Raw genomic sequence first — 27,542 nt, forward strand, 5'->3', positions numbered from 1 at the left:
TGTGTAAAAGTGAGCTGTTAATTCCCAACGAACTCATTCAGTACTGTTGACAAAGACCCATTTCACTCCCCCACCTTACCAAATTTTTAATTTCTAAAGCCATTGATACGTTTAATTATTAGTGCTTAAGAAGTACCTACTGGTGAGATAATTTATATAAAAAAGAGATTACGTTTTTAAGTTCCAGATTCTTCGTAGTTGGCTAAGCTCCTTTGGTTTGTTGTACACAATTACTGTTATGCATGTAACAATGCTCACACATTTCAATGCTCCATTCCTTGTGACACACACATTGTGGAAACCAGTCTCTGTCCAAACTGATTAGTTATGCATCTGTGCATGAAGCTGATTCTAAATGTCTCTTCATTTTGTGGAAAAAGCAACACTGACTGTTCTCTCTCTCCTTCAGGCTGTTTGTTATTTGTGCAATAGAAACCGTGATGGTATGCTCGCCATATTCATTGAACTTGTTAATACAGCTTGTGCTTGCTGAAACAAAGCAATTCTCATCATACCTGTCTTTGACTCAGGAATACCTAACCATGTCTTTTTGCACTGGAGATAAAGTGTATTGAAGCTTTTCATATTAAAAATTGACATCAGACTTCTGAAACAATGCACCTAAATAGTGAGGATGGTCTACAACTTCATCTCTCACATTGTCTCTCAAGCTTTTAGAATAAAATGAAAAGAAGGTTCTTTTCTTCTTCGATTATATTTCTACACACCTGCGGTCATGCAGAGAATGAGTCAGACTGGGGCACATTTGAAATGATGCTGGAACCCTGCCAGTATCCTGCTCATGTATGCCATGGGGAGGCACTACAGCTCAACATCTTACATTGTCCACACATAAATATTTCTGGAAATAGCTGACAGGAAAGTAATCAGACTTAGACTTTGGCAAATTCCCTACCTTTTGGCATTTCCCTCTGTTTGAAGACATTGGGGCCCTTTGTAGAGGTTTTATTGACTTCTCAATTAAGATTGAATAGGTTAGAGGTTCAATCTGATGTCTATGTTTTAGACCCACTGTAGAAGAGCAATTACCGTTAGATATGGGCGATCCTCTAACAGTTTGCATTTTTATGGAGCCTTTACCACAATAAAAGATCCCAAGATATTTTGCAGAGTAATTAGGACCAGAATCTGGTACGGGGACACCAAAGGAGATATTTGGACAGGTCACCACAAATTTGGTCCAAGAAGTAGGTTTTAACATATGCTTGCAAGGAAAAGAGAGCTAAAGGGGGGTGGAGAAGTTCAGGGAGGAAATTCAAGAATTTGGGACCAATTACTAATTGCACAGTTGCTGATGGTGCAGTTCTAAACATTGGGAATATGCAACAGTGCATAAGAGATTCAGACTGTTTAACGGATGACTTGGATTGAGTCATAGTTGAGTGTGTTGCATATGGCCGAGTCTGTTTGTTCATTTGAATCCATTGTCTGCAGTTACACACCTCATTTATACGGCAGAGATCCGATATCTTGAATGCAAAACACATGGAGAATAATGAGTTCAAACTACACAAAGCAACAGAGATTGCCAAAGACTCCTCACTTCAATTACTGCCTTGTATCTCACTGAAATCCATTTTATTAAACCCATCTGCTGTGTAACATACTGTGCAATGTGTAGATTTATTACAAAGCTTGTTTGTGTTAGTGGTTACAGTTTCTTTATGCAGAATCCCCAGACAAATGAAGCTTTTTGAATTATATCGACCAAAGGGTTAGAAAATTAAAAGTGGCATCAGACATGACAAACTGGAAATTAGGGTGTAGGAAATTAGCCTTACAGGTGGCAAAATGGCTCAGTCATTAGCACTGTTGCTTCACAGTGCCAGGTACCTGGGTTCGATTCGACATCTGCATAAATTCTCCAGTTTCTTCCTACAGTCCAAAGATGTGTGGTTTAGGTGGATTGGCCATGCTAAATTGCCCATACTATCCAGGGTTGTACAAGTTAGGTGGTTTAGTTGTGGCAAATGCAGGGTTCGGGGGATACGGTGGGGTGTGGGACACTCTGTGGAGGGTCAGTGCAGATTCCATCAGCCATATGGCTTCAATCTGTAGGGATTCTATCTAGGTGCACAGATGTAGATTAAAAGTTCAACTGAAATAAATATAGCAATATTTCACAATTGTATTAGAGGTAAATGTCACAGAGATTTCTAGGCTGTATACTGTCCCATGAAAATGCTAAGGCGATGTTTTCTTCTTTTTGATAAAGATTACAGAAAAGAAAACCTGATTTCAAGAGAAGGTCCCTGGCAAGTTATGGGCATTCCTATTGTGAGCAATGGGTTCCTTCAATGTTTGATATAACACTTATCATTACTAACTTATGAAGAATTACTTCAGTTTATATCAGGGAATAAGTGATAATGTTACAGAGTTAACCCAAAACACACAAGCTTAAATTGAAAAGAATTACTTGTGAGTTTTGACTTTAATGAAAGAAAGAAATCTCTCAGTATTTCGATGACGCAGCCTCATGTTACTCATTTACAGTTTAAGCAAACACTTTGTTGTTTCAGAAAGCAATGTTGTGAAACCCCAGCTTCTATTTATTACCAATCTAATTGGACCATACATCAGAGGTTTGTTTCAGAGGTTGTGCTGATTCTGAAAGCTGCACATTCTTTGTACCTTCTAACTGTGTTAAAGGTCTCATGATGCAACAGTCAGTAATTCAACTCTCTAATACATCGATAAGAACAAAAGCGATGAATAGGATGAAGGAGAAAATTATTTTGCACAGAAATACATAAAAGTTACACTGGAGGAACAGACCTGACCGCTTTGTGATGGTGTCACGTTGCTTCACCTCACTCCATCAACATATCCTTCCATTCCTTTTGTCATTTCTTCTATTTCAATATGTTTATGCAATTCATCTTAGCCAGTCGTGAGATGTCCATTTCCAAGTTCTCGCAAATGTTGGTCAAAAAAGCCTTTTATTTCTTCAGTAGAATATGAATCACAGGGAACATATACATAAAACTGTTTGTGGCAACAACTTGCAGCGAAGGCATCAGATTGTTAAGTGCAGATTTGTTCTGAAATCTTAATTCAGACATCATGTTACCACATGACTATTGGAAATGAATATTGTGGCTGAATTTGACAACTGAGCTGCCAATGCATGATGAATTTATTTTATATTTCTATTTTTGGAACTAGAAAATGAAATACGTAACAAATTATGGGCAACAGTTGTGCAATAATCTAATATTTTGGCATATGATGTATTCTGAATATGAACATGTACTGTTTGATCTCTAATGGTGTCGCATATGAAGTTTGGTGTTGCAAATGAAATTGTTGTTTAGCTTGTGCCTTTAAGGCCACTCTTTTCATACTCCCTATGCCAACATGGTTTTGGAATCCTGAAAGCAATTTCACAGTAATTGGATTAACTGCTTAGCTCAGGTGTTAGCACCCTCATATCTCAGTCAGAGAGTTCTGTGTTCAAGTGCTACTCAAGAACTGAAGCATAAAAATCAAGGTTGACACGCCAGCACAGTACAGGGGGAATGCTGCATTGTTGGAAGTCCTGTTTCTTAGCGGAGATGTCAAAGGGAGGATGCATTCATTTTCATGAGCAAATGATTTCATGACACTATTTCAAAGACAATCAGGAGAGTTATCCCCAAGGTTTAGGCTAATATTTATTCCATCCTGAAGCTAGATTACATTCCTGTTATTTCATTGATGGTGATAGGAATTTTGCTGCTGGAGGTCCCATTACAGAGATACGCAATTCAGGAAAACATGCTTCCCACCATTTGGGGTAGGTTTATCATAAAATGCAGCTGGTTCGAATAATCCAAACTTGGTGGTACATTCTTCCAACTCTTAAGCTCCCCCCGACCCCCAAAAATAAATTCCAAAATTTGAATGTGACTAAGCTGCTGTGTTTCTCACATGACAACACTGACTAAACTTTGGATGTATGTGATTGGCTGTAAAACCCTTTGGGAAATTCTGCGGTTATCAAAGATGCTGTATAAATGTAAGAATTTCTTTAGAACATAGAAAAATACAGCGCAGTACAGGCCCTTTGGCCCTCGATGTTGCGCCGATCCAAGCCCACCTAACCTACACTAGCCCACTATCCTCCATATGCCTATCCAATGCCCGTTTAAATGCCCATAAAGAGGGAGAGTCCACCACTGCTACTGGCAGGGCATTCCATGAACTCACGACTCGCTGAGTAAAGAATCTACCCCGAACATCTGTCCTATACCTACCACCCCTTAATTTAAAGCTATGCCCCCTCGTAATAGCTGACTCCATACGTGGAAAAAGGTTCTCATAGTCAACCCTATCTAAACCCCTAATCATCTTGTACACCTCTATCAAGTCACCCCTAAACCTTCTTTTCTCCAATGAAAACAGCCCCAAGTGCCTCAGCCTTTCCTCATATGATCTTCCTACCATACCAGGCAACATCCTGGTAAACCTCCTTTGCACCCGTTCCAGTGCCTCCACATCCTTCCTATAGTATGATGACTAAAACTGCACATAATACTCCAGATGCGGCCGCACCAGAGTCTTATACAACTGCAACATGACCTCAAGGACTCCAGAACTCGATTCCTCTTCCAATAAAAAAAAGTACGCCATATGCTGCCTTCACCGCATTATTTACCTGGGTGGCAACTTTCAGAGATCTGTGTAAATGGACACCAAGATCCCTCTGCTCATCCACACTACCAAGTATCTGAACATTAGCCCAGTACCCTATCTTCTTGTCACTCTTACCAAAGTGAATCACTTCACACTTACCCACATTGAAATCCATTTGCCACCTTTCTGCCCAGCTCTGCAGCTTCTCCATATCCTGCTGTAACCTGACACATCCTTCCTCACTGTCAACAACTCCACCGACTTTTGTATCATCCGCAAACTTGCTCACCCAACCTTCTAGCCCCTCCTCCAGGTCATTTATAAAAATGACAAACAGATCCTTGTGGAACACCGCTAGTAACTGCACTCCAAGATGAACCTTTACCATCAACTTCTACCCTCCGGTCGTCTTCCAGCCAGCCAATGCCTAATCCAAACCTCCAATGCACCCTAAATGCCATACCTCCGTATTTTTTGCAGTAGCCTGCCATGGGGAACCTTCTCAAACGCCTTACTAAAATCCATATACACCACGTCCACTGCTTTACTCTCGTCCACCTCCTTAGTCACCTTCTCAAAGAATTCAATAAGGTTTGTGAGGCATGACCTGCCCTTCACAAAACCATGCTGACTATCCTTGATCACATTATTCCTATCCAGATGTTCATAAATCCTATCCCTTACAATTCTCTCCAAGACTTTGCCCACAACAGAAGTGAGATTCACCGGCCTATTGTTACTAGGGTTATCCCTACTCCCCTTCTTGAACAACGGAACCACATTTGCTATCCTCCAGTCTTCTGGCACTATTCCTGTAGACAGCGAGGACATAAAAATCAAGGCCAATGGCTCTGCAATCTCCTCCCTTGCTTCCCAGAGCATCCTAGGATAAATGCCCAGGGGACTTATCTATTTTCACCCTTTCCAGAATTTCCAACACCTCTTCCCTACATACCTCAAAGCCATCCATTCTAATTAATTGTGACTCAATATTCACATCGGCAACAATGTCCTGTTCCTGAGTGAATACTGACAAAAAGTATTCATTCAGTGTCTCCCCAATCTCTTCAGCCTCCACACGCAACTTCCCACTACTATCCTTGACTGGACCTATTCCTACCCTGGTCATTCTTTTATTCCTGACATAGCTATAGAAAGCCTTTTGGGTTTTCCCTAATCCTACCAACTAAGGACATGTCCCCTCCTTGCTGCTCTTAGCTCTCTCTTCAGATCCTTCCTGGCTACCTTATAACTCTCAATCGCCCCAATTGAACCTTCACGCCTCATCTTTACATAGGCCGCCCTCTTCCCTTTAACAAGGGATTCCAATTCCTTATTAAACCACGGCTCCCTCACACGACCCTTTCCTCCCTGCCTGACAGGTACATACTTATCAAGGACACTCGATAGTTGCTCCTTGAACAAGCTCCACATATCGATTGTGCCCTTCCCTTGAAGCCTACTTTTCCAAGCCATGCATCCTAAGTCGTGCCTCACCGCATCATAATTTCCCTGACCCCAGCTATAACTCTTGCCCTGCAGTGCACACTTATCCCTCTCCATCGCTAGAGTAAAAGTCACTGAATTGTGGTCACTGTCCCCAAAGTGCTCACCTACCTCCAGTTCTAACACCTGGCCTGGTTCATTACCCAGAGCCAAATCCAGTATGGCCTCATCTCTTGTTGGCCTGTCTACATATTGTGTCAGGAAACCCTCCTGCACACATTGGACAAACACCGACCCATCTAATGTACTCGAGCTATAGCTTTCCCAGTCAATATCAGGAAAGTTAAAGTCCCCCATAACAACCACCCTATTACTTTCACTCTTCTCCTGAATCATCCTCACAATCCTTTCTTCTATGTCTCTAGGACTATTAGAAGGCCTGTAGAAAACTCCAAACAGGGTGACCTCACCTTTCCTATTTCTAACCTCAGCCCAAACTACCTCACATGGCGAGTCTTCATCCATCATCCTTTCCACCGCTGTAATACTATCTTTAACAAGCAATGCCACACCTCCCCCTCTTTTAACCCCACCTCTGACCCTACTGAAACATTTAAACCCTGGAACCTGCAACAGCCAATCCTGTCCCTGTTCTACCCATGTCTCCGTCATAGCCACAACATCGAAATCCCAGGTACCAACCCACGCAAGTTCACCTACCTTATTTTGTATACTTCTTGCATTGATGTATACACACTTCAAGCCACTTTCCTATTTACAGGCACCCTCCTTTGAGATTGATGCCATGTTCCCAACCTCCCTACACTCCAGGTCCTGCACCCTAAAGCTACAGTCTAGGTTCCCATGCCCCTGCAGAGTTAGTTAAACACCCCCCCCAAAGAGCACTAGCAAACCTCCCCCCAAGGATAGTGGTGCCCCTCAGGTTCAGGTGTAGACCATCCTGTTTATAGAGGTCCCACTTTCCCCAGAAAGAACCCCAGTTATCCAGATACCGGAATCCCTCCCTCCTGCACCATCCCTGTAGCCACGCATTTAACTGTTCTCTCTCCCTATTCCTCAACACTCTATCACGTGGCACGGGTAACAAACCAGAGACAACAACTCTGTTTGTTCTATCTCTGAGCTTCCAACCTAGCTCCCTGAAAGCCTGCCTAACATCCTCATCCCTCTTCCTACCTATGTCGTTGGTGCCAATGTGGACCACGACTTCGGGCTGCTCCCTTCCCCCTCCTCCCCCTTAAGGACCCGGAAAACCTGGGAGGCAACATACCAAACGTGAGTCTCTCTCGCCCCCACAAAACCGCCTATCATTGCCCTGAACTATCGAGTCCCTAATAACTATTGCTCTTCTCCATTCTTCCCTTCTGAGCAACGGGGACAGGCTCCGTGCCAGAGGCCTGAACCCCATTGCTTACCCCTGGTAAGTTGTTCCCCCCCCCCACCCCACAAGTATCCAAAACGGTATACTTGTTCTTGAGGGGAATGGCCGTAGGGGGTCCCTGCACTGGCTGCTTTCTCCCAGTCCCCCTCACTGTCACCCATCTGTCTTTCTTTGGTTTACAAATGATTGGTTAGGATTGATATAAGTGGTATTGAGCTAAAATTGGCCTTGTGCCACTCTTTCTGAGCCTCTTGTATTTATATGCGCCCACATCTCCCCCCTTACTTCCCTCCAAGGCCCCAAGGGATCCTTTCATATCTGCCATAAATTCACCTGCACCTCCACACACATCATTTACTGCATCCGCTGCACCCGATGTGGCCTCCTCTATATTGGGGAGACAGGCCGCCTACTTGCGGAACGTTTCGGAGAACACCTCTGGGACACCTGGATCAACCAACCAACCCAACCACCCTGTGGCTCAACACTTCAACTCCCCCTCCCACTCCACCAAGGACATGCAGGTCCTTGGACTCCTCCATCGCCAGACCATAGCAGCACGACGGCTGGAGGAAGAGCGCCTCATTTTTCGCCTAGGAACCCTCCAACCACAAGGGATGAACTCAGACTTCTCCAGTTTCCTCATTTTCCCCTCCCCCCACCTTCTCTCAGCCCCAACCCTCGAACTCAGCACCGCCTTCCTAACCTGCAATCTTCTTCCTGACCTCTCCGCCCCCACCCCCACTCCGGCCTATCACCCTCACCTTAACCTCCTTCCACCTATCTCATTTCCAATGCCCCTCCCCCAAGTCCCTCCTCCCTACCTTTTATCTTAGCCAGCTTGGCACACCCTCCTCATTCCTGAAGAAGGGCTCATGCCCGAAACGTCGATTCTCCTGCTCCTTGGATGCTGCCTGACCTGCGCTTTTTCAGCAACGCTTTTTCAGCAACACATTTTCAGCTCTGATCTCCAGCATCTGCAGTCCTCATACAGATAGCCTAATTTATGTTTGATCAATATAAACCTCCGAGCTGTTGAGAGTGAGGGAATTCAATAATGCTGAAGCCATAGAATGTTATTAGTTGGATTTCCGCTTTTGTTGGAGATGGTCATTGCCTGCCATTTGTGTGGCATGAATGTGATGTACCACATACTGGATTTGTGGTGCTGGAAGAGCACAGCAGTTCAGGCAGCATCCAACGAGCAGCGAAATCAACGTTTCGGGCAAAAGCCCTTCATCACATTCCAGCCTAAGCCTGAATGTTTTCCAGGTGTTACTGTGTACAGATACAGACTCCTTCGGTATTTGATGTGTCACGAATGGTGCTTAACATCCTGAAATCATCAAAGATCCCCATGCCTGATCTTAAGCTGGAGAGAAGGTCATTGATAAAAGCAGCAGTGGAGTTTGTGCTGATGAGGAAGGCTTGTACAGATGTTCTGGGGCTGACATGACTGACTTCTGATGACAACAAATATCTTCGGAGGGCATAAGCCCTCCGAAACGTCGATTTCTCCTGTTCCTTGGATGCTGCCTGACCTGCTGCGCTTTTCCAGCAACACATTTTCAGCTCTTGCTCCTTGTTGCCATGCTCAGCCAAATGTTAAGATTTGATGACTGTCACTCTCAGTTCATCTCTGGAATTCAGCTCAAGGCATGAGTTATGTGACCCTGACAAAACCCAAACTGACCACCAGTGAAAAGCTTGTTCCTTTTCAAAAGCTGCTTCATAACACAGCCGATGATCCCTTCTATCAAGTAATTGACAATTGAGAGAAGACTGAAGTGTTGGCAATTGGACAAGTTGGATTTATCCTACTTTTTGTGTACAGAAAATTCCTGGGCAATTTTCCACTTGATTGGGTAGATGCCAGTGTTGTAAATGTACTGGAACAGTTTGACTAAGGACATGGCAAATTCTGTTGCACACGTCTTCAGTGATATTCAGTTTGACGCATAAGTAGTCCTGTATTGATGCTTCACCAAACTGATACCTTTTTGAGGTATGGTTGCTGCTGCTTCTCCATGCCCTCCTGTACTTTTCATTGAACCAGGGTTGATCCCCCAGCTTGATGGAAAATATAGCATGAGAAATATCAGGCAATGGCCGAGTGGTATTATCGCTCGACTATTAATCAGAAACCCAGAATAATGTTCTGGGGACCTGGGTTTGAGTCCCATCACGGCAATAAATGTCTGGAATTAAGAGTCAACTGATGACCATAAAACCATTGTCGATTGTCAGAAAAACCCATCTGCTTCACTAATGACTTTTAGGGAAAGAAATCTGCTATCCTTACCTAGTCAGGCCTACATATGACTCCAGATCCACAGCAATGTAGTCAACTCTCACCTACCCTCTGAAATGGCCGAGCAAGCCACTCAGTTGTATCAATTGCTAGAAAGTCATAACAAAGAAATGAAAAGAGATGGACCACCTGGAATTGACCTTGCGACTGGAAAAGACAACGGCAAAAGCACAAACAGCCCTGTTGACCATGCAAAGTCCTTCTTACCAACATCTGGGGGCTAGTGCTGAAATTGGGAGAGCTGTCTCACAGACAAGTCATAGAGATGTACAGCATGGAAACAGACCCTTCGGCCCAACTCGTCCGTGCCAACCAGATATCCCAAAATAATCTAGTTCTATTTGCCAGCACATGGCCCATATCCCTTTTTAAACCTTTACCTATTCATATATCCATCCAGATGCCTTTTAAGTAATGCAATTGTACCAGCCTTCTCCATTTCCTCTGGCAGCTCATTGCATACACCCTCTGTCTGAAAAAGTTGCCCCTTACGTCTGTTTTATATTTTTCCCCTCTCGCCCTGAACCTGTGCCCTCTCGTTCTGGACTCACTGACCCTAGGGAAAAGACTGTCTATTTATCCTATCCATGCCCCTCATGATTTTATAAACCTCTATATGGTCACCCCTCAGCCAGGGAAAACAGCCCCAGCTTATTCAGCCTCTTCCTATAGCTGAAATCCTCCAATCCTGGCAACATCATTGTAAATATTTACAGAACCCATTCAAGTTTCACAACATCCTTCCAATAGGAAGGAGACCAGAACTGCACGCAATATTCCAAAAGTGGCCCAACCAGCATGGGATTCTGGGTAATCCAAGATGGAAGTTGGGAAAAATTTCTGGTTGTAACAGGCTACTCCTTTTTTTTGAGGTATTTGAGGTGTTCGAGGTGATTTCCTCAAATTCCAGGAGCAACAATTACTGTTTTATATGCTGTGGCATTGTTTTGGAAGTTTTTGAGTGAAGCAACAGCCTGACGTAGTCATTCTTACAGAATCATACCTTAACATTCAATCACTCCAACACCGGCACACAGTAGCAGCAGTGTGTACTATCTACATGGTGCACTGCAGAAATTCACCAAAGATCCTTAGACAGCACCTTCCAAACCCACAACCATTTTCATCTAGAAGGACAAAGGCAGCAGGTACTTGGGAACACCACCACCTGCAAGTTCCCCTCCAAGCCACTCACCACCCTGACTTGGAAATATACTGCCATTCCTTCACAATCGTTGGGTCAAAATCCTGAAATTCTCTCCCTGCTGGCATTGTGGGTCAACCCACAGCAAGTGGACTGCAGTGATTCAAGAAGTCAGCTCATCATCACCTTCTCAAGTGCAAATAAGGATAGGCTATCAATGCTGGCCAGCTAGCAATGTCCAAGTCCCACAAATGAATTTAAGAAAAGGTGACACATTTCCGCAGCAATACATTATTTTGTAACTGACGCCCTATGGCACTGTATGAGTGCCCAATTGATCTGGAGTATACCTGTACCCTTCTTTTATTATGTTTGTTCACATCTCCAAAAAAACCAAGAATATTTTTTCATCTAAGATTAACTCGCAGCCAATAAAATTGTTGAATCTTTTATCTCGAGAAAAAAGATGCCACCTAAATAAATGCCAAAGCTATTTACTTTTCCAAGTCGTCCTTTGGCTCAGCTTCTTTTTTGTTCTTGTTTGATAACAAATAAATTTTCTAATGAAATCATACAACGTCTGAGTCAAACTCTTGCTGAAATCTTGAGGTGGGTGCGTTTGACAGCTGGGATGAATTGAAATATGAAGGATTAGCAGTCTACTCTTGTCGACCTGTGTGATCAAAATGTATTAAAATTTTGATTGCCTTTGCATGGCACAAGTTGTCTTTATTGTTAAACATGTAAATAGAAACTTCAAAGAAAATACAGTAATATAAAATTTACAGTGATATGGGGAAAGAGTAATGAGAGGTTATAAACTGTGGCTATCCCTTTAAGTCAAACTTCAAATCCCCATTGATGTCTTACCTTCAAAGCAGCAGGCTGCTCTTTGGGAGAGAGTGCCAAGTCAACTGTTTTGCATTGCAATGTCATATAACCACATTTATGAGTGCTAGTGGGCATTTTCCAGGACAATGTTTCCCCTGAGTGTGGGTCCAGATGACTGGTCCCATGGCACTTCAATTCATTGTTCCCAGATGGCATCTAGTATGAGACACAGTCTAAACTAACATTCCAATTCAAGACCCTTGGTCGATCTTGGGCATCTTGCAGCACATTTAGTCTGTGAATATGCAGCTAAAAGGTGCCTTCTGCCTCTCCAGTCCCTAGCATGTTGAAGTAAACAAGACCCTGAACAGTGGTTGTGGAGAGGACTTTTTTTCTCTGAAGGGTGAGTCCAGAACTCAGGAAAAACGTTTTAGGGAAGAAATTAGGAGTATTTTCTTTTCTCTCAGAAGGTTGTAGAGGTGGGGTGATTCAATATTTTTAAGGAAGAGATAGATTCTCGTCGGGTAAGGGAAGCATAGCTTATCAGGAGTGGATGGAAATATGGAATTTAAAACACAAATAGGTCAGCCGTTATCTGATTGATGAAAAAAATGCAACCGCTCTCGCACAGTTGTGAAGGTGCTTATCTGATCCTTCATCCCTTTGCTGGCTCTTTGAAAGCATTGTCTAGTTTAGTCCCAGACTTCACCTCTTTCCCAAAAACTTGAAAATTAATCTTCCTCAAATGCATGCCCGATCCAGTTGTCTTTTACTTGAGAGAAATTATTTGGAAAGTAGTGGATATTTCTCCTTCAGGCTCAGGTTTTAATGCAGACAGTTGTTGGAATAAAGATGCTAACTGATGGAGGAAAGCTTTAGGGAATTAAGGAGTGCAGTAGGTGATCAGTATCTAACATTTGAAGGTAGCTGCTCACCACAAAGATACCTGGATAACTGAATTGTATTGAGAGATAGCAACTTAGCATAATGAGCATTCGACCAGTGCAAACACCTAAATGTGAAATTATTCCACATTCCAAGTTGGAAATGTAATAACAAGTGGCAGAATTGCACAGTGCTCAGTAGCCTTGCAGGACAAGGAAACTTGTGTAAATGGTGCCCAGCATTCCCCATTAGCTCAACACTGAACTGATGGGTTTGATTCTTTCTGGTTAGTTAGATATGGCCTTAATGGATGACCATATCGCCAGCGGCAGCAATGATTTTCTGGAGCTTGACAATGTTTTATTTATCTTTGTTTTAAATACTAATTATGTCATTTGGTGGAGCCAGTGAAGTATAAGTCAAATTATACATGATACGATAAAACATCTCTTACCACTATCTGCATCTTATGGTTCATTGCCATTTAATATGTACCAAGACTTAAAAGCAGGCACAATTTTGAATTATTCGTGTTTTTATTTTTCTTTCTTTCTTTCCCTGGTCCTCTTTGTCAGCCTTTTGCCTGTCATCGCATATATTACCCCAGACAACATAGAACGTGGACTGTGAGTGTCAAAGAAGTGACTCACTACTGCCTTCTCAAGGGGGCAGTCGGGATGAGAAATAAATGCGGGCCTCACCAGCGGTGCCCACACCAGTGAAATAATGACAAAAAGACATTGGCCAGACTCCTGCTTTCCGGTGCACGGTATAACAATGTGACCATCAGCTACCTGCCATCATAAAGCAACTTGTACCCACTGTGGGTCAACTGGAAATTCTTACAAGTAGTGTTACCGCGAGGGTAGCCAAACAGGAGGGCTGGGTGGCTCTGTCAAAACTTCCTGTCACAAGGAGTAGAACCATTTTTTTTGTTTCAGTTCCTTCAGAACATGTGGGCTTCACTGCTGACTGAGCCAGCATTTATTTCCCCCCCCTTTATTGCCCTGGAGTTGGTAGTGGTGGTCCCCTCTGTTTTTGAACCAGTGCAGGCTATTGGGAATAGGAACTGTAACAATGCTTTTAAGAAAGGAGTCCAGGAGTTTGACAACAAGACTAAAAGGACAGTGATACACTTCCAAGTTAGGATGGAGAGTGGCTTGTAAGGGAATTTTCAGGTGGTGATGTTCCTAATATCCCCTGCCCTTGTGGTGGTATTGTTCATGGAATAAGAAGGTGTTAGGTTAGATTAGATTACTTACAGTGTGGAAACAGGCCCTTCGGCCCAACAAGTCCACACCGACCCTCCGAAGAGCAACCCACCCAGACACATTCCCCTACATTTACCCCTTCACTTAACACTATGGGCAATTTAGCATAGCCAATTCACCTAACCTGCACATTTTTGGACTGTGGGAGAAAACCAGAGCACCTGGAGGAAACCCACACAGACAATGTGCAAACTCCACAGTTGCCTGAGACAGGAATTGAACCCGGGACTCTGGCGCTGTGAGGCAGCAGTGCTAACCACTGTGCCATCATGTTCTTTGAGAAGCTCTGGTGAATTACTGTAGTGCACCTCACAGACAGGATACAATGCTACTGGGTGTCAATTGTGGAGTGATTTAATGTTTGTGAATGGAGTGCCAGTCAAGCAGGTTGCTTTGTTTTGGATGGTGTGAAGCTTTTTGAGTGTTGTTGGAGCTGAATCGACCCAGGAAGATGTGGAGTATACCATGGCATTCTTGACTTGTTCCTGATAATAATGGACAGGCTTTGGGGAGTTGGGAGGTGAGTTACTCGCTGCAGGATTCCCAGTGTCTGACCTGCCCTTAAAGCCACAGTATTTATATGCTAAGTCTTGCTGCATTTGGACATGGATGGCTTCAGCATTTGAGGAGTTGTGAGTGGTGCTGAACATTGTGCAACCTCTGGTGAACTTCCCTACACTTCTGAGCTTATAAGGGAGAAATCATCATTGACGGAGCAGCTGAAGGTGGTTGAGCCAAGAGCATAACACTGAGGAACTCCTGCAGAAATGTCCTGGGGCTGAGATGAATGACCTCCCACAACCATGACTGTCTTCCTTTGTGCTAGGAATGATTCCAACCAGTAGAGAGATTTTACCTTCATTTCCATTGACTCCAATTTTGCAAGGGCTGTTTGATATACTCTCATCTTCCCTCTGGATTTCAACTCTTTGTTTCAAATTTGGCACAAGAATGTAGTGAAGTCAGGAGCTGAATAGTGGCCAAGCTGCACATCAGTGAGCAGGTTAATGCTGTACGAGTGCTACTTGTGATAATTGACTATGGTGTATCTGGCCTTTTTATATGTCAGACTTCTGTGGTTGGTAGATACCGGTGTTGGAAGTGACTTGGTTAAATTCACACAACATCAGGTTCTAGTCCAACAGGTTTATTTGGAAGTACTAGCTTTCAGAACGTTGCTCCTTCGTCAGGTAGCTGGTGGGGCAGGATCAAAAGACTCAGAATTTATAGTAAAAGATCAAAGTGTCATGCAACTGATGTGATGCACTGAGCAAACCTAGATTGCTGTTAGGTCTTTCATCTTTTAGAGTGATTACATGTTTTGATTCATTAATGTGTAAATTCCAGAACTTCTTTCAAATCACATTCCCAAGATAACTTAAGGTTTTATTAAAAAAAAGGTGACACCTCACCACAGACAATGCGTTAAAGGTATAAGGTTAGTCTGTGTGTGTGTGTGTGTGTGTGTGTGTGTGTGTGTGTGTGTGTGTGTGTGTGTTTAGTGTAGTGTGACATGAACCCCAGGTCCTGGTTGAGGCCATCCTCATGGATAACGAACTTGGCTATGAGCCTCTGCTCGGTCACTCTTTGTTGTTGAGTGTCCTAGAGTCTGCCTTGGAGGACAGTCACCCAAAGATCCGAGGCCAAATATCCCCGACTGCTGAAATATTTCCTGACTGGGAGGGAACATCCCTTTCTGGCAATAGTTGCGCGGTGTCCATTTATTCGTTGTTGTAATGTCTGCAATGGACCATGCCTCTGGGCATCCTTTCCTGCAGCGTACGAGATAGATGACAATGTTGGCCAAGTCACATGAGTACTTGCCGTGTACGATGAAGGCAATGTTGTTGGTGCGGTATACATGAATTTCAGTAAGATCTTTAACAAGGTCCCACATCAAGGCTGGTCGAAAAGGTACAAGCCCTTGAGATCCAAGGCATGGTGGCAAAGTGGATCCAAAATTAGCTAACAAATTGTTGGCAAAGGATGATGGAGGGTTGTTTTTCAGGTTGGAAACCTGAGATCAACAGTGTACCATGGGAATTGGTGCTGGGGTCCTTGCTGTTTGTTCTCTGCATCAACAACTTGAATGTGAATGTAGAAGGTATAATTAGTAAGTTTGCAAGTAATATAAAAATTGGCATTGTTGATGATAATAAGGGGGATGGTCAGGCTGCAGTCTGATATTGATCAGCTAGTAAATTGGGCAGAACAATCTCAGATGAATTTAAATCAAGTAAGTGTGAGCTGATGCATTTTGAGGTGTCTAAAAAGGGAAGGATATGCATCATGAGTGGTGGGTCCTGACAGAGTGCTGAGAAACAAAGACATCTTGATGAACAAGTCCATAGGTGTCAGCATAGGTAGACAGGGTGGTGAAGAAGGCATATAATATGCTTAATTAGCTGGTCATAGCAAGGGAAGTCTTGTTCCAACTTTATGAAATGTTGGTTCGGCCACAGATGGGATACTATGTATATTTCTGGTCGCCACACTATCAGAAAGACATAGTAACACCATAGATGGTACAGAGGAGATTCACCAGGAAGTTGCCTGGCTTGAAAAGTCTCAGTTATTTGGAGAGCTTGAATAGGCTGAGTTTTGGAACAAAAGAGGCTGAGGGGGGAACCGATTGAGCCATGCAAAATTTTTGAGAGTCGCAGACAGAGTAGATAGAAACTCTCCCCCGTGGCAGAAGTGTCTCAGGCCGGAGGTCATACGTTTAAGGTGGGGAGCCAATTGTTTGAAGGAGATTGGAGGAAAAGCTTTTTTTACCCAGAGGGAAGTAAATGCTGCTTGAAAGGGTGATGGTGGTAAGTATTCTCAGAACATTTAAGAAGCATTTGGACGAGTACATAAAACGCCAAGACGTGGTATGCTATGGACCTAGTGCAGGTAAATGGGATTGTAGTGTAGTTTTGTTTTTGTTGGCCAGCATAGACATGGACCCAATGGGCCTGTTGCTAATGTTGTATGATTCTATGACTAACAATAGAGGGGAGATAATGTCCTTACTGTGCAGAGCAAGTAGCCTGTTGGTGTGCACAATGTCCAGGTATTGGGCGAGAAAGATAAGTCCAAAAGATTTGGACAGAAATCTCTAGTCATGTTTATGAAACACAGATACAGAAGCTGCTAAAATGGTATTAAACTGTGCATGCTACTGGCAAAAAATGGAAAGTCCTGCAAAATGAAAACAAATGAGTAGGCCAGCAAAATTAAATAATCAAAACTGAAGTGAGCTTACAAATAATCAATGTCTCCAGAAGAATCAAACACAAAATTAACAGTGTAAAATTCAACTGGGTAAATCAACAGGTACTATTGTTGAGGTAATTTTTACTGCAGGAAATATACATGGAGCCGTGCGAAAAACTTTCAGAGAAAGAATTAAAGGGACAGTTCCGGATTCGGTGAGTGCATTCAGATAGTGGAGTATGGCATCCAATCTTTCAGAAACCAACAGATCTGTCATTTATGGAGCTATAAAGATAAATGACATCTTGTTATTTCCAGATGAAGTGATTTCCCAAAAATGTTTCCAGGTAGTTCTATGTACACCCTTTTATGCTTGGACCCAATGTTGCAATGAAAGTGCAGAACCTGAATCCAAGAGGACAGTTTCTTTTTCTTTCAAAACTGAGAAACTGAGTAGAAAATTCAAATTGTCTGATTCTTCACTCTCTGTAATCATATACTGTTTGGTACCTCTTGAGGGCGCCAATAATAATGAGCAAAGTAGGAGAGAAAATAAATCAGGATGTTGTAATTAGCTGGTGCCAGCTCTCGGTTCAACAACTCACACACTATCGGTTTGATTTTACAAGGAGGATAATTGCACTGATGAAGTGCTTCTCCAAACACTGATGTACAACTACTTTAAGAACCAATTATTTGCAATTCCATAATTGCCCTGATCTTGGCAGTGAACATGATTATCTACTTTTTCCTGGGGTTGATGCTGAATGCTTATTTAGGCTCAGTTCTTCGGTTGGGAGGTTTTGAGTTACCTGTGAAACATGTGTTCTGAGCTTTGTATTGCTCTTGTCATGAGCAGGTGATTCTTAGCAGATAGCATAGCAGCCTAATGTATCTCCCTTGTCTCTGTGCTGTGCAGCATCAAGCAGCTGACATGTTTGACTCTTAAAATACACTGACAATAATCTGATGGCCCCAGTTTATACTTTGATAAGTTGATATCACTACACCCACAAGTAACAGCAGAACTCCAGTTGTAGTTGAAGTGAAAAATGACTTACCGACGCAGAAATAATTGTCTTTGGCTGCACTAGTTTTTCAAAAATGATCCATTGAGATGTAGTTAATCAAATGTTATCTCTCACACCGTTGACTATTTGCAGCTCAGCATTATTATCAGCAGAAAAACATCAAAGTAAAATTATTTAATGTAATGCAATACTGCATGTGATTAACTCAGTTGTTTAATAATACTCATCATAATTCTTATACTTCCATTGAATTGAATTCTGTATCTTGCATGATGTTAACTTTTTTTTTCATTCCAAACAGGTAACCGGGTGAAGTTTGAAGAACTGTTTGTGTCAATTGATGTAGAAATCAGAGACCATTATTATAAGTGTTTGTACATTTAGTTTACAAAGTTCACTTCAACTTTGAAAATCTCTCTGCTGATTTACGTCAGGGTGGATGTAGTGCTTTGGAGCAGCAGCATGCAATCTTTTCATTTGGTGAGATGTTGAGTTTGTAATCTCTCTAGCGCTCCGCTGAACTGTTTTTCACAGTGGGGCAGAAAAGGCCGATGGATATTCTTGAAATGTCAAAAAGGGCTTGCTCCAGGAATAGATTGAGCACTTGTTCTCCTATCTGTGGTTGTCCCATCATCTGAGCAGAACTGAAAAGGTGAGAACAATGAGGGCAATACTGGAAAATAGCTCGACTTAATGAATGATTGCCTTTACTTATTTCTCTTCCACAGTCTCTGATAGTTCAGTTCCGACAGAGTTGGAAAAGAGAGAGATCATTTTGAAATCTATAAAACTAGAGCTGAATAGTCTTAAGTGCTGTGAAGAAAGGTCTCTTGAGTGTCGAGGAGCATTGAAAGAAGAAACGCACTGTCCCATGATTGACAAGAGATCTCGGCTGTTCTCTGCTTTTTTAGAATAAGACTTGGAGTGATTGATCCTGATTCTACTCAGCCCATCAGACAAGTTGTAAAATTCATAGAATGGTCTCGAAAGAAGGTGAGAAGAAAATGGTGAGGCAGGTGGAATGGGTGGGAAGAGGAGTTGAAGTTGGGGGGGGCGGCATGGGGAGTTGTGGAGGAAGAAAAACAGCTGCAACTTTGGACACCTGCTGTCAGGATAAGCTTTCAACATGTGGTCAATGTCTGGAGTCCCATATTTCCCATGTGATCAAACACACACGTTTCCAACGTAGTGATAGATTTCCACATATGAAAATTCTCCCCACCTCACACTGAGCAACAGTGAAAGAAGCAAAATGATTCTCTGACACTTAAGACCATAAGATATCAGAGCAGAATTAGGCCAATTCAGCCCACTGAATCTGCTTGACCACTTGCTCATGCCAATATGTTTCTAACCCTTTCTCCAGCCTTCTCCCTGCAATATGAGTATTGGCACTTTCGTGAAGTCTCTTTCCTCATGTATTGCAATATAAAACAAATAATTTCAACAAGAAAACCTATTGCACAGCTATTTTACTTGATGCTATCTGAAATGCCTCAGTCTGTTTAATAAGATACTTCCCGCAGCTGTAGAAGGAAATAATCTAAATTATAAATCGGTGATTCAGAAAGCTGGAGTTCACTGTGCTTTAGGACCACACATATTGTAACTCTCTCCCTCAATTTGCAGTTGTTCCTTTTGCTGATAACTCCCTTCCTGTGTTTAATAATCACTTTCATTTTGCAATAACTAACATGTGGCATAGGAACTGGATGAGTTACTCTTCAGTTGCAGAAACTGCCCCATTACATATTAGGTTTCAACTTGTTCAGGAAGGTTGATTTCAGACAGTAACACACAGAAACTAAAATCTTTTCCTGTTTGTTTCTTTTTAACTTTTATTGTGAGTTAAATGTATCAGTAGAGTTCCCAACTACTGCCCGCCCCCATGAAAATCTTGTTGAGTCAGAAGGAGAGCGTTTAATAAGCTTCCTAATGATCTCAATGTGCCTAATTAGCAAGGTGGGTAACTTGTACTTTCCTGCACACCATTCCACCCCCAACCCTCATCCTCTCTCTGGCCGTTAATCTTCCAGATTTGGGGTAAGATCATTACCATTGAGTTAGACTAATACTCACATTTGAAATTACTTTTTGTCATTTGGAATGCCTTGCCTCACACTGATTTTGTTTCATTCTGATCCATCAATTATGGAGAGTAGGATGGAGGGAATAAATAGAGATAACCAGTCACAATTCATTGCACACTATAACATAGTCTGTTGGGGTACCTTACTTTAAGGGCATAAATTAAGTTGATTGCTCTGACAGACCTAAAATGAGAAGAATTTACTTGGAATAAAATACAAAATAGGCAAAAATTTCTTTCTTTTATTAAAAAATCTATGCCATTTTCCACAAGTATTCAGTTTGCAGGCTATAGTCCAAAAAGGAATGCCGAGTGAACACTAAGATTTCAGACATCCTTTCCTTGTGCAGAACCTTCTCTTGCTATATGGCTGATATGACTTGTTTAAACAATCCAGCCTGCAATCTTGGCATTTAACCAGCCCACAAGCTATTTAATGTTTCATGCTCCATACAACTGGGTGTTATCGCTCAATTGAACGTAAAAGCATAAAGCGTCACAAAAAATGTCGAACCCAGTAGCAGTTAAACTGTACAAAATATTTTGTGTCTTTAGATAATCTATGTGCAATCACATTTCCGTTGAGTTGGAGCAGACAAGAGAAGCGACTTTCTATTATCTTTTGTTATCTGAACCCGGAATATTGAGCAGAATTTGGAATTATGTTACAAGTTTCGTGCACAGCTCAAATAATTTCAGAGGCTAGTGAAGTACTTGTTATCCACTTAACATTCTGCAGTTCTCTGCTATTTAACAAAGAACCATCAAGTAATTAATCAGTTCCATATGCTGCTTGGGCCTTTGTACATAATTCTGAATACAAAGGGTCATGGTCAGAAAGTGTTAGACATATTGCAACAGTAATTAAATGCAGGGAACTGTGATTAGATTCAGGAGTGAGTCAGTATGAAAATAAACTGCCTTGTTCATGTCACTTGTAAAAGACTCACCATGAAACACAGGCCAGAGAGAGTGCTATGATGTTGAGAGTACAATTGTTCATTCAGCTGAGAGTGTAACCTCTGAGGTCAGCTGCCTATGTGGCCCTTGTGGGTTAGAGGACACAAAAGATCTCAAACAAAAGTTAGATGCTATCGTAGTGTCCTGACAACCACTTGCTCCTGAACTGACATGACTTACAACAGTTTTGTGATTGCCATTGATACTTAATCCAAAACGAAAGCCACTGTGTTCCAGAACAATACATTCAATGTAAAATTCTTGGAGATATTTCTGTGGTATGTAAAACAACACAATATAAATATTCATCTTTCAAATGAAGTTAATTTTATGAAACTGGCAAGGTTTTATCAAGTCAATTTTCCCACCAAATTATTGGCAAAGCCTCAGACGGAGGAACATTCAGGCCACACAAGTGCCTGGCGATGACCATCTCCAAGAAAATCTGACCATAGTGCCTTGACTTTCAATGGTATTATCATTGCTGAATCTTAAACTATCAATATTCTGGGGGCTTACCATTAACCAGAAAGTGAACTGAACTAGCCAGGTGAGGAATATATTGATTAGCCGGTCAGAGCCTTGGAATTCTGCGATAAGTAACTCACATCCTGTCTCGCCAAAACCTGTCCACCAGTTATATCGCAGAAGTCAGGAACATAATTAAATGTACCCCACTTGCTTGAATGATTGCATTTTCAAAAACACTCAAGCAATTCAACACCATCTAGGACAAAGTTGTTTGGCACCTGATTCACCACTTTCAACATTCACCCCCTCCATCACAAATGCACAGTGGCAGCATTATGTACCATCCGCAAGATACACTGCAGCAACTTATCCAGGCTCCTTTAATAGTACCTTCCAAATTTATAATTTTTACCATCTGCAAAGGCAAAAGTAGCAGATATATGGGAATACCACCATCTCAAAGGTAACTTCCAAGCCATACTCCATCCTCATTTGGACCTATTATTGCTGTTCCTTCACTCTTGGTGGGTCAAAATCTGGAGCCAGCTTCCTAACAGCTTTATTGGTGTACTCACACACCAAGGAGCATTGAAAGAACACAGCTCACCACCACAATCTCAAGGGCAATATGGGATAAACAATAAATGTTGGCCGAGCAGTCATGTCTAGATCTGATGTGAAATTAAAAGAAATAATTTTGCACTCAGTTCTAAGCACTTCATGAATGACGTCAAATCCTTAAAGAGAAGATTTAATGGAATTACACTTGGGGTGAAATGTATTTACTTATGCAAAGGATTGGGGATGCTGCTTTATTTTTTCGCATAGAGTAGAGAATATTAAGAGGAGAGTTAATTGAAAACTTCAACTCTCCAAAGGGCTTCGTTAGTGTATACAAGGGGAAACAGTTTTCACTGGCACACAATTGCAAAACAGTGGTCACAGGTTCAAAATGTTTGGCAAGAGGAGAACATAGATGTTTTTTTTAATTGCACAAAGATTTTGTGATCTGAAATTCACATAATGAATTGATGAATAAAGCAGACTGAATTATCATATCAAAATAGACTTTGATATATAGATGAAAATAAAAGGTTTGCAGAGCTATCGACAAAGAGGGGAGTAACACAGCTGAGCTGTTGCAAAATAATAATATCCTGAATGATCTCCAACTGTGCTGTAAGATGTTTTGATTTTTATGATTGATTTTTGCTTGGTGTTTTAAGAAAACTTGTCGGAAAGGATTCACAGTGAAAAAGAACAAAAGGAGAAACTGCAAATAAATGTATAAAAAATAATTATGAATAAACATAGCATTCTCAGGGCCTGCATTTTTCTGTCTGATCCGACATGACTTATTTGCTGGCAGCAACATTTCAAATCATGAAAGATATTATTGCAATAAATTCCAAACAAGAATTTGAAGGAAAGTAGAGTTTAGTAAAACAGCTATCTACAGCCGTAAAATTCTGATTTGAAATTCCATTTCTGCTGGGTCTTATGCTTTATTCATATAGTGCGAGGAATGTTATTAAAAATGTTGTTTTTGTTATAGGTGGTTTGTGTGAGAAATTGCAAGCCAGCTGTGTCAGCATTTTGTTAGATTAACAACTAAAAACAAAATTAAAACATAATATGCCAGGAGTAGAACTGGGTGCACAGCATTTTAAACTTTTTTTTAACTCAATTGTGGAATATTGGCATCATTGGCTGGGCTGACAATTTATTGCTTGTCCCTTGTTGCCCTTCAGAAGGTAGTGTTGAGTTGCCTTCTTGAATCGCTGCAGTCCACTTGCTGTAGATTATCCACAATGCCATTAGGAAGCAAATTCCAACGGCAGTGAAAAAACATTATTATATTTCCAAATTAGGATGGCAAGTGACTTGAAGGGAGTGGCATTCCCATGTGTCTGCTGTCCTTATCCTGTCAGATCGAAGTGCTCATGTGGTTGGAAGACACTATCTTAGGATCTTTGGTGAATTTCTGCGAGGCATCTTGTAGATCATATGCACCACAGCTACTAAGTGTCTGTGGTGGACAGTACGGATGCTCGTGCATGTGATTCCAGTCAAGCAGGTCAAGCTTCTTAAGTGCTATTAGAGCTGCAGTCAACCAGGCCAATGGGGAGTATTCAGTCACGCTCTTAGCTTGTGCCTTGTCACCGGTGGACAAGCTTTGGGGCGTCAGGAGGTGAGTTACTTGCCACAGTATTCCTAGCTTCTGACATGCCCTTGTAGTCTCTGTATTCTTGTGGCACATCCCGTTGAGTTTCTGGTCAATGCTAACCCCAATGATGTTGACAGTGGCCGATTCAGTGATGGCAGCATCACTAAATACCAAGAGGCCATGGTTAAATTGTGTCTTATTGGAGTCAGTCATTGACTGGCATTTGTGTGGCATGAATATTATTTGCAACTTGTCAGCCCAAACATAGATAATGTTCGCAACTCCTTACATTTGAACATGCGCTGCTTCCCTATCTGAGTAGTTGCTAATGGTGCTGAACATTGTGCAATCAGGGACTTTTTAATCTTTGATACTTGAACATGTAATCAAATTGTAACATTCCAGACTTTGTAATCTTTTTATGGGATCACAAAACTAGCTTGATAAAGTAAATAGTTTGGTTCTTTTTACTTCTTCTTCTTTTACAGATAATCCAGCACTGTGTTCCGTGTCTCCAACATCTAGTATTGACAACCCTGTGGGATGGGTGTGGCGTCTCAGGAACTGAAGACCCAGCTCCAGGACATTGCTGTGTCTAACCCTGGAGGAAAGCTGTAAGGAACAGAAAATAGTTTTTTTGTCTTTTTCTTTGAACGTTTCTATTTACCACATGTTAAAAATAATCAAAATGGGGGTGCAGGTCGAATAAAAGGATAGGGATGTTCGGTGGACATTCTAGCAACATTCAGTTGGTTCACACAGAAACAAAGGAGCTAAAGTAGCCCTTTCAGCCTCCCTGAATTTGGTTCACCATTAGTGACCTTAGATAACCACCTAGCTCAACACCATTTTCCTGCAGTATTCACATATCCCTTGATGTCTTTGGGAACGATGCATCTATTACAGTCACAGATATCCTAAATTAAGCTAATTCCATTTGCCTGCACTTGGCCCATTTCCCTCTCAACCCTTCCTACTCATATACCTATCCAGGTGCCTTTTACATGTTGTAGTTGTACCAGCCTCCACCACTTCCTCTGGCAGCTCATTCCAAATATGTACCACCCTCTGCATGAAAAAGTTGCCATTTTAAATCTTTCTCCTCTCACCATAAACGTATGCCCTCTAGATCTGGACTCCCCCACCCCAGGGAAAAGACCTTGTCTATTTACCCTATCCATGCCCCTCATGATTTTATAAACCTCTTAAAAGTCACCCTCAGCCTCCGACACTCTAGGGAAAACAGTCCTATCCTATTCAGCCTCTCCCTATTGCTCAAACCCTCCAATCCTGGCAACATTTGTGTAAATCTTTTCTGAACTCTTTCAATGTTTCACAATATCCTTCCAATAGGAGGGAGACCAGATTGTACGCAGTTTTGTTGTGGTTCTGTTCGCCGAGCTGGGAATTTGTATTGCAAACATTTCGTCCCCTGTCTAGGTGCTGGAGGAAACATCACAGAAGCGCTTCACAGGAGGCTCCCAAGCACTGAGGATGTCACCTAGACAGGGGATGAAACGTTTGCAACACAAATTCCCAGCTCGGCGAACAGAACCATAACAACGAACACCCGAGCTACAAATCTTCTCCCAAACTTTGTACGCACTATTCTAAAAGTGGCCTGACCAATGACTGCAGATGCTGGAAACCAGAGTCTAGATGAGAGTGGTGCTGGAAAAGTACAGCAGTTCATGCAACTCCTCGGATGCTGCCTGAACTGCTGTGCTTTTCCAGCACCACTCTAACCATAACCAATTTCCTATACAGCCACAACATGACCTCCCACTCCTATACTCAATACTCAATGTTTGAGTTTACACAACTCTCTGGGATAGAGAATTTCAAAGATTCACTATCCTCTGAGTGAAGAAATCCCTCATCAGCACACTCATAAATAACTTGTCTTTTAATCTGAGACTCTGTCTTCTGGTTCTTGAGCCTGTATCCAAGAAAAACATCTTTTCTGTTTCTACTCGATTGATCTTTTCCAAGCTGTCATACATTTCTATGAGATTGCCTCTCGTTCTTCAAAATTCCAGATAATTCAAACCCAGTTCATTCAATCTCTCCTCAAAGGACAGTTTCACACTCCTTGAGATCAGTTTGATGAATCTCCACTGTGCTGCCTCTAGCAAGTATATCCTTCCTTAGTCAATGGGACCAGAAATCCAAGTGCAGTCTCTACAGTGTTATATAAAACAAGATTAAATTAAAACAAGATTTCTTTGCTCCTGTGCTGAAATCCTCTTGTAATAAAAGTTTGCCTTCCGAATTTCTTGTTGTAACTGATGCCAGTTCTCAATGGCTCATGAACAAGGAAACCTAAATTCCTTTGGTCATCAACAGCTTCCAGTTTCTCACTATTTCAGATATGCTCTGCACCTTCATTCCTCCTATCAAAGTGGATTCCAAAACAATTGCTGACATTGTATTCCATGTTCCATTTTCCCCAACCCCATATGCTTAAATTGTGTTGCTTTCCAGTTGGTGTCAGAGTGCAGTGCATTGCAAGGATTGAAGTGTTGGTCAATGGATGACTAGAGCTTGAGGCAACATATGGGATGAAACCTCCAGGCACAGATTTAATCATAATTGGCAACCTGAATGCCATCTCTTCCTGAAAAGAAGGATGCGCAATGTTCTATAAAACCAATGAACCACATTTCTAAGCTCGTCATTGTTGTATTTTAAGAAGTGCAGCAGCCATTTAGTACACAGTAAATTCCCACAAGTGCAGAAGAGAGAAACTGTATTTTCTAAGACTGTTGGCTGAGGAAGAAACATTTGCCAGTGCACCAGACACAGCTTCCTAGCTCTTCTTTGAAATAATACTTGGAATCTCTTGCATGTACTGGAGTAGGTTGATGGGGATCTCAGTTTCAGATCTGAATAGAAAAGCTGTATTTTTGTCAGTGCAGTGTTCCCTAAGGACTGCAGTGGTGTTTCTCAGTCTAAGCAGTGCGAACCTGTAATCTTCTCATTCAGCAATAAGCAACCAGTGTTCTTGATTACTTTCCAAATATCATTGCAGCCTTTTTCTTTCACCTGCTTTCTGACCTTTGCTTTATGATTCCTGCAATATTTCCATTTGTTTGTTGTCACTAGATTTGAAATGCAGTTGATGCATTTATATCAGTCAACATGGCAGCTCATTGTATACAACAAAGTCCCAGATGCAGAAAATAAGATGATTGATCAGTTCTTATTTATGCTATTTAAAGTATTTTATTGCCACTTGGAGGAACCGCTCTTCAAATAGTCTCACAGGGTCTTCTGTGTCCTTAAACTGTGAGTTGCAGTTTTATTTTAATGTGTCAGCTTAAAGCTTTGGCATGTAACCATAAAATGTCACTGTGTTGTTTAGATTGTAAACATGAGAATATCAAGATAGGAAATGGATTTTCTTGACCTAGTACAATGTATTTATGTCTGTTTCCATGTTAACACATTATTCAGATGTTCTAATTCACCATGTGACTCACGTTACAGTAAATTCACTTTTATTCTGGATGGCACTGCTTATATGGTTCCAGCTTCTGGTGCCAATGGACAAATCTGATCCCAGAATTAAACCTTAGCTTGACAAGATCTTGACAAGAACAAAACATAACATTAAAACACCACAACAGTATCTCAGGGAAAGTATCATGCAGTCTGTTCTACTGTAATGCAATAGTTCCGTTCCTGTGTAATCCTAC

The 27,542-nt window shown here is 41.8% G+C and overlaps 1 long non-coding RNA gene across 1 annotated transcript in view; it reads left to right on the plus strand.

Annotated features, from left to right (window-relative positions):
• The window catches only part of LOC140459716 (uncharacterized), a 100,043-nt gene that overhangs the window by 68,003 nt on the left and 4,498 nt on the right, over positions 1–27,542 (plus strand). The window contains exon 5 of the long non-coding RNA XR_011953852.1: positions 24,333–24,458. This is a non-coding gene — a long non-coding RNA (uncharacterized lncRNA). The remainder of the gene's footprint in view (positions 1–24,332; positions 24,459–27,542) is intronic.

Source organism: Chiloscyllium punctatum, chromosome 35 (assembly GCF_047496795.1).
Source record: "Chiloscyllium punctatum isolate Juve2018m chromosome 35, sChiPun1.3, whole genome shotgun sequence".
NCBI lineage: Eukaryota > Metazoa > Chordata > Chondrichthyes > Orectolobiformes > Hemiscylliidae > Chiloscyllium > Chiloscyllium punctatum.